Source organism: Canis aureus, unplaced genomic scaffold (assembly GCF_053574225.1).
Source record: "Canis aureus isolate CA01 unplaced genomic scaffold, VMU_Caureus_v.1.0 ptg000140l_RagTag, whole genome shotgun sequence".
NCBI lineage: Eukaryota > Metazoa > Chordata > Mammalia > Carnivora > Canidae > Canis > Canis aureus.
Genome location: NW_027554446.1, coordinates 83,901 through 92,353, shown reverse-complemented (window position 1 = coordinate 92,353; position 8,453 = coordinate 83,901). Strand labels below are relative to the sequence as shown.

Below are 8,453 nucleotides of genomic sequence, written 5' to 3'. Positions count from 1 at the left end.
GCACCTAGGCTTGGTGGCTCTGCTGCTGCACATGGCTCTGCTGACTGACTAACCCATGGTTTATCCACTGTCCTATCCATGGGCACCTGCCTCGATTCCAGTTTCCGGCTGCACTGAATTAAGTTGCTGTGGACTTTCTTGAACACGGCTTCTCGCGGACACACGTCTTCCTCTCGGGGAAGTCACTAGGAGTAGAATTGAGGGGTCATAGCATAGCTACCAGTTTGGTTCTGTAAGAAACCATCAGCCCTCTTCCCTACGCACCCGCACGCTTTTGCACTCCCAGCGACTGCCTACAAATGTTCCAGTGGCTTCTCCCCTCTTTTGCATGCAGAGCGGTCACTCTTGAGCGGGTTAGCCATATTGGTGGGTGGGAGGGTGGACCTTGTGTCCTCACTGTGTGTTAGGGGTGTCACCTCTGCTTGGACACAGAGCAGGTTGTCATGGTGGGAAGAGGGAGCCTTCCACGAAGAAGCACGACGAGCCAGCTTACCTCTGGTTTGACCTCTGGGGACCTCAGGAGCCTTCCTTTCTCTTAGCAAATTAGAGCTTTCTGATTATATCCTGTCTCTCTCGTAGATCCGTTCTCTCCCCTACCCTCACGGTAGGGCATGTGTCCCTACCAGATTCCCAGTGCTGGGAAGCCCAGTAGGCCCCCCTTGGGGATTTGTGCAGGCACAGCTTGTTCCTGAGGCTCTAGCAGCACCCTTGTCACCAGACCGAGCCCAAGACCTGAGCATTCTCAGCTCAGCTGGATCCCCATGTACAGCCAAGGGAGAGACACATAGTAGATGCTCAATAAATATCTGAATAAAGGGATAGAGTAGCCTTTTCCCTCTTACAAGTTTTTCTTTTTTTTTAAGATTTTATTTATTCATGAGAGAGACAGAGAGAGAAGCACAGACATAAGCTCCTGTGGGGAGCCTGATGTGGGACTCGATCCCAGGACCCTGGGATCACGACCTGAGGCAAAGGTAGATGCTCAACCACTGAGCCACCCAGGTGCCACCCCCGCCTTGCAAGTTTTTATCCATGTATTCAGCAAACACGGTCTCAGGATCTCCTGTTCCCGGTGCTAACCTAGAGGCCGAGGGTGGTGTGGAGGCATGTAAGGCCTGCTGCCTATTCCTCTGGAGCTCTGTCTGGGAGCGCCTTGACTTCCGGTGCTGTGAGAGGTCACGGGAAGGAAGTGCCTTCAGCCGCACACTGTCACCTGCCACCCCTGTGACCCTGCATGTGGGCTGAGCCTCAGAGCCTCCATGTGCTCCCCTGTGCAATGGGATAGTAGGGGTTTCCACCTCACAAGGCGGTTGTGGGGCCCAGAACCCCTGCCTAGAAGGCCCTCAGCATGTGCCCGGTGCAGAATGCCACGCCGGGAGGGCCTGCTCGTAGTCTCCTTATGTTCACAGGTGCACCTCGGAAGCGACAAGAGCCACCGCGCTCTGGTGGGTCACTGGGCTCTCCCCCTAGCAAAAGGCAGACACACCTTAAAAGCTGGGATCGCCCTGTCTGATTTTTCTGGGCTCTCCTCTGTGTTCGGCATAGAGTCTACGAGTGCAGACCAAACGAACACGCCAAATGAACACATGGTAAATGGAGATTCATGTGTAAGGGATTTTTTTTTCCCCTTTTTTCATTTTGAAAAGGCAGCCTGGATCCCACAATGGGCGTGGCGTTGGCTCTGCCCGCAGACCTGGGTCGTGTCAGACGGGCTCCTCAAACCAGGGCTTTTTCAATTGCGTTACAACAACGGATGCTTCATGAGGATTTGCTGATATTCTTGGACGTGGGACCTAGACTTCTCTTCCTGCCGAGCCGCAGGCTATTGGGCTCACCCGGCTGAGTCTCGTCTCTTCTGAGTAGCGACGATTGTAAATAATCGCAGTGAAATGCCTACAGGCGATTAGCCTGTGCACAGGCTACAGTCCCAGCCCTGATTCTAAGAACACGAGTGAGGAGGGACATGGTGAGTGGCTGTGACCCGGAGAGGTCACCCCGGAGGCCGCCCCTTCCCCCAGGACGGGACCGTCCCCGCTGGCTCCCCCAGATCTGGGTCGCCCTCTGCAGTGTTCTTCACCCACTTTGCCAAGCCGGTCCCGGCTCCCCTTCTGGGTCACATATCCTCAGCGCGCTTCCAACAGCTGGGCCTGATGTCAGAGGCACAGAACTGTCTGGATTCCCGTTCCCGGCCTCCCTCCCCACCGCCCTTTTGATCCAAGATTGAGTAAGAGACGTTGGCAAGAACCAGGAGAGACAACTCAATTGTTTCAACTTGCAGAGAGGGGGAGATGGGTTCTCATCTGCAAGATGACTCATGCCCCCCCTCCGGCCCCCCTCCCGCTCCTCCCGCCCCGCCCTGCCATTAGAAAGTTCAAAACCGAATACAAAACCAGCAACAAACCACAAGCAAGTTGCCCCCTTGTCTGTGCACACACTTGGGAGTTCAGAGAGCCCTTGGGGAGGGAGAGGCTGGCCTGGATGAGCTCCTCAAGGGCTTTGTATTGCCAGCTCCGTTCTGTGGGGTCCGTTCCCTGCTTTGGGGGTCTGCAGTTTGGAGGCAGGGCCACCCTGGTCAAAGCCAGGTTAATGGGACTGGCTCTCATGCAGCTCGCTCCCCCTGCTGACTTGCACACCCCCACCCTCCTGACCCCCCTCCCCTCCAGGTCCCTTCCCAGCGGAGCTCCGAGAACAGCTTTTTCTCTGTTTCCTGGACTCTGAATGCGGTAGCTGTAGTCCTTGGGCCTGCAGCGCGGGCATATCATGTAACTCCTCCAGGCTTCATTCCTATGCAGGACAGGTAGGCTGCAGGCTCTAACACGCCGCCAGCCAGGCTCCACTGAGGCCTCGGCACCAGTGGAAATTTAAAAAATAAAAAAAATAAAAATAAAAATAAAAAGAGGGAGCAGGAGGGAGTGAGAGGGATTATTTTGTTTCAACGTGTTTGAAAGCGGGATCTGTGGCCAGTTGGGGTTTTTTTTTCCCCTCCCTCCCCACCCCCCCCTTATTTACACAGTCTGTTCGGAGGCACACTAGGGCCTGTTTGGATTGGGAGTTTGCTTCGGAGCCAGGCCAAGGATTTCAGCAGTGCGCGTTGGCACTGCCACCTCGGCGGCACCAGGAGGCCCAGTCGGTCACAAGACCTCACGGGGCCTCCTCGCTCTCTGCTTATCCTCCTTTTACCTCCTCTTCCTTCCCTGCAGCGGGACCCCAGCAGCCCTGGGGGCAGCGGGGGAGTGAGCTCCCTGACAAGTGGACCTCACCTGCAGAAGGAGGGCTCTCCGCGAGGCCTGGGCAGGGGTATGATGTGTGTGGACAGACAGGGAGGAGGGCTGCTGGGGTGCAGACCCTGGGGCAGATGCCTCTCTAGAAAGTCTGGATCCCCCCCCCCCTTAACCCCAGGGGCTGTGGTGAAACTTGCAGGGGGTGGACCAGTTCCACGTGTGGGATTTGGGGAGACACACGGTGGCCGGGCCCTCTCGAAATCTGCCATCAGGAGTGTCCTCATGGGGCGGACGAGCTGGATGGAGTAAGGCTTGTCTGCGGAGGCAGCGCAGAGCAGAGCCAGCCAGCGTCCTGTTCCAGGTCTTGTTCGGGGCAAGTGTGATTCAGCCTCAGCATCAGCTGGGAGCTTGCTGGAAATGCAGACTCTCGGGCCCCACCCAGACCTGGTGAATGAGAACCTGCCTTTTATCAGGGTCTCCAGGTGCTTCCCCTGCGTGCTACACTCTGAAAAGCACCGTTCTGGGCCCACGGTCCCCAAAGGGGGGGAGGCGGTGTCCCTGGCATCCTCATCCTACCTCGAGATGCTCTTGGACAAAGGGATTCTGTGGTCGATGCGTCTGGAGAGTGTCGCAACAGGCGCCTTCCACCCTTGGATATTAATGTGCTCACGGTTGCCGGGGAAGCTCTACAGGAAGAAATCTCTTTAGTTTGCTTTGAACTCAGGATTTACCACATTGGATTCAGATCATCTCCTACCATTCCTCTCGCGAGGAACACGTGTTGATATTCTTGAGCGCTAGTGGTGTGTGACTTCTCCTTGGAGGAGACATAGCTCCCAGTTGATCAAACATTTTTTTACCCTTGGTTTTTTTTTTTTTTTTTTTTTTTCAAGGAGCTTACTTTTGCTGTAGATCAGAGGACTGGAGCATGGTGGTTACGATGTAGACTTGAGTTAAGGACTTGGGTTCTAATCCTGGCTCAGCCCCTTTGCTAAGAGAGTGGCTTTTGCCGTGTTACACAGCTGCTCCAAGCCTTCGTTTTACCTTCTGTAAAATGGGAAGAATGATAGTACTTCCTAGATAGACTTGTGGTGGGGTTTGGATCATTTGGTGTCAACTTAAATCAGAACAGTCCCTGGGGTGGGGGGACACCTGGGTGGCTCAGCGGCTGGGTGTCGGCCTTTGGCTCAGGTCATGATCCTCAGGGGATTGAGTCCCACGTCAGGCTCCCCACAGGGAGCCTGCTTCTTCTTTTTATTTTTTTTATTTTTTTTATTTTATTTTTTTTTTTAGGGAGCCTGCTTCTGCCTCTGCCTGCGTCTCTGCCTCTCTCTCTGTGTCTCTCATGAATAAATAAAAATCTTAAAAAAAAAAGGAAAAAAAGAACAGTGCCTGGAACATAGAAGCCCCCTAATAAGTATTGGCTAGCAAATCATTTTGTGTCTTACTTTCTGGGGGTCGCCGCCTCACAAGTAGTCTGGATGAATAATCCCCAACTCAGTTTGGCATCAGAATCTCCCATGGAGTTTCCGGAGCCCCGTGCCAGAGTCCCTGAGTCAGTCTCTAGCGGGAAAGCCTGGGGATCTGCATTTCATAAGCTCTGGGTCTGATTCCAATGCATCAGGGTTTTCCTTAGGTGGCCAGGAAGTACCTGCTTCCAGACCAGTGTTCTGTGGCGAGGAAAGGCCTGCCCTGATGGCTCACACTGGTTTCCAGCTAACACTTCCCTGGGGAACGTGCAGTCTGGACTGGGGGCCTCAAGTTGCTGATAGAAATAGAACCTTCTCTCTGTACTTCATTCTCCTCCTCTACCACACAAGAGGGCCATGCAAAGTGTGGCCCTTGGATCGCCAGCGGTGGTATCTAGTTGGGACTTGCTAAAAATGCAGACTCTCAGGCCCCAGCCCAGACCTCCTGAAGCAGAAACTGCACTTCCACAAGATCCCCAGGATCTTTCTTGTTAAACAGTGCCGCCCCAGAAAGGGTTCAGAAAATCAGTTTGTGGAAGTCAAAATGCAGTTAGCCTTCTTTCCTGATGAAAAGAGAACTCGGTTAAGCCGAGGACGGGGCCACGTCGGTGGACGTGGGGACAGTGACCAGCTGTTATCCATCCAAATGGGTAAGAGGAAACAGGCTTCAGGAGCCTCGGGGATGACAGGCGGATGGATTGGCGAGAACATTTCCTGATGTTGCAGGCTACAAGTTCCTAGGAAGGTTTGCAGGAATAAGTAAGCTTTGGACCCGCTTCTCTAGCATCTATTAAAATCGGACTGATTGCTATGCATCCATTTTACAAATGCGTACACAGGTGCCAAGTATATGCAAAGCCTGGGCACCAGTAGTTTGTAGATGGCTGTGATTCCGTGTCGCTGTTTAGGTTCACGCTTCGCATCACTCACGATAAGCATGCACCTTAAGCATGCACCACGGAGCTTCGCGTGCACCAGCGGGGCACTCTGGTGTGGCTATCTATTGCCGCGTAACAAACCACCCCAAACCTTAGTGACTTAAAGCAGCAACAGCGACTCTTTTATTTGTTAATGATTCTGGAATCTGAGCTGGGCTTGGCCCGGCAGTTCTTCGGCTTGTCTGGTCGGTGGTGGTTACTCAGGAAGCTTCATTCAGCTGGAGAGTGGGCCCGGGCTGAGCTCAGGTGGGGACCCCGGGATCCTGGGACACTGGGCCTTTCTCTGTTTCTTTATCATTTCAGGGCTTCTCTTTCTCCGCGTGGTCTCTCCACATAATCCCTCCAGTAGGGTAACGGATCTTCTTAGGACTTCGGCCTGGAACCAGCACAACATTACTTCTGACACATTATGTTGGTTAAAGCAAGTCTCAGGGCCAGCCTAAATTCAGGGCTAGGGGCCTCAACAGGAGCATAGTGTTAAGGTTCAAGCCCCCAACCTCACGGTTAGCATGGAAGTCACGGATGCTGGTCTCCCGAAAGCCGTCTGATGGGAAAGCTCTCATTTTGTATCTGAGAATGACAATCAGAGATTGTCTCTGAACCACAGCGGTGACTCTCCAATTAGCTTTTACTGTTCCCTTAACATTTCTACCTGGAAGATACGATAGCTAAACTCCCCTTCCTCAATGTGTTTTTTGTTGGTTTTTGTTTTTAATTAGCAGTCGTGCCATCATTCTTCTGGTTATGGGATTATAAAATAAGAAGTGGGGGGCACCTGGGTGGCTCAGTCCGTTAAGTGTCTGCCTTTGGCTGGGGTCACGATCTCAGGGTCCTGGGGTCGAGCCCCACATCTGCCCAGCATGGAGTCTGCTGCTCCCTCTCCCTCTGTCTACTTGTGCTCTCTCTCTCTCTCTGTCAAGTAAATAAAATCTTTTTAAAAAATAAAATAAAAAGTGAAATTCAACCCTTTCTTTTCTCTCAGCCTCCCGACATGGTTTCCTGTCCAACTGAGCACAGAAAGGGTACCCAGGAGGAGTTGGTAGGGCTCGTCGGCTGATTTCTGTTGGTACCACCTACAGAGGCTCTTGGTCCTGGTGGGTTTATTGGGAGGACTTCTAACTGACCCCTCGCCTCACCTGCTCTTGTCCAGTGTGTCCTCTACTGAAATGACCACTTTCATCTCTCCTGCACTCGGCCTCTGGTGGCTCCTATGTCCTACAAGACTGATTGGAATTCCTTGGGTATAGTTGAAATCTTCCCCCAATCCCATGCAAACCACCTTTTTCGGTCCCCTGCCCCTTTCTGCTCTGAATAAATGAATCCTACGATTCATCCAGTGTGCTCTCCTGTGTGCCCGTCAACCTGGCACGCTGATTCTCACTTCTGCACCCTTGCCTTTGTTCTGCTCATTCTCTTTCCTCCTTTTGTGCTGATTGGAATCAGTTCCACCTCTGAAGCCTGATTGAAGTCCTGCTTTCTTTGTGACGCCTTCTCCGAACGCTTGAGTCACAAAGAGTCTCTCAGGGCATTCCGATCTCGGAACATATGTGATCGCTAACCGTTGTTTGGTGTTACTCATGGTCTGCTTCATATTCTCTTACTCCTCTCTCTTCTATGACACGGCAGCCTTTGCAGCAATGCCTTGATCTTAAAAAAAGAAAAAAAAATAATAATAATAGTAAAATAAAGCACTTCCCCATAGCACTACCTTCTGAGCTATAGCCCCCGTACGGAATACGTCTTGAATATCTTTTCTCTGTTGGAGAGATGCACTTTTCCTCCTAGATCAAGATCTGTTCTCTACATGCTGAAGTTACCATAACATGTTGGCCACGGGGCCACCAGTCATTGCAGGGGGAAGTAGGCCACGTGGCTTAAAGAACGTCTTTGAAGCTGCAGAATGAAGTAGTGAGATCAGCAGGGGCTCTCGAGGTCGACTTGCCCCAGTTCAGATACTGGCTCTGCCTTTGCTAAAAAACAAAACAAAACAAAAAAACCCAACAGTGTTTCTCGCCTGAGAAGTGCTGTTAGCATTCAGGTGGGGAAGTCCTGCTGGATGCAGAAATTCAGCATCCCTGCCACCTGCCTACCATGAATTGTGACAACCCGAGATGTCCCCACACCGTGTTTCACCAGATTTCCCTGCTTAAGAACCTCTGAGACTAACTCAATTGATTTCCTTGGGCAAGCTCTTCACCTTCCTAGGGCTCTTCAGTCGAGCCTTATAGGGCTGCTGGAGGAATTCCCTTAGCTCATGATGTAAAGGGTCTGGTACATCGTTAATGTTTATTGAGCACTTAGGTTATTAGCTTATTGGATAATCATCAGAGCCACTCGGGAAGTAGGGTTTTGGAGGCTTACGATCTGGAACAGGCCCTGCCTCTCACCTCTCCACCTGCCTGCTGCCCAGGTACCTCTGTTCCCTTGTCTGGGGACACCTGTCTCAGCCTGCCTATGGGGTGTGGTGAGATTATGCATCCTTGGAAGGTGCTCGTGTCATTCCACAGCAGCTGTTTGCACACGTGAGACTCTGCCACTTATACGGGACGTTCGACGGGTATATATTGAGCACCGACAGTGTGCCTGCCTGACGAAGATCTAGAAGGTGGGTGCTGAGGCCAGGAGAGAGTAAACAGGCAGATTTATTCCCACGTTTGTTGCTAGATCGTTTCCACCTGTTCACTCTTAGAATTGGTGAACGGATGTGTGTGCAAGAGATGCATTTAATGAGGGCCGTCGGGGAAAGGGAAGGAGGGCAGAGGCAGGGAGATGGTGTCGGTGCTCAGGTGCTCCACGGTCAGGAGGGGTAGGGGAGAGATAGAAAA

The 8,453-nt window shown here is 52.3% G+C and overlaps 1 long non-coding RNA gene across 3 annotated transcripts; it reads right to left on the bottom strand.

Moving 5' to 3' along the window:
- Positions 1-5,724: 5,724 nt before the first annotated feature.
- LOC144309663 (uncharacterized) lies at positions 5,725-7,209 on the bottom strand. Of its 3 annotated transcripts, none has more exons than XR_013375600.1 (2): positions 6,765-7,209; positions 5,725-6,198 (listed from the first exon to the last, which is right to left on the bottom strand). It is a non-coding gene; the product is annotated as an uncharacterized LOC144309663 (long non-coding RNA). The 3 variants fall into 3 exon arrangements; XR_013375601.1 differs by having other exon boundaries at positions 5,725-6,004; XR_013375602.1 differs by having other exon boundaries at positions 6,908-7,209.
- Between the last annotated feature and the right edge of the window lie 1,244 nt (positions 7,210-8,453).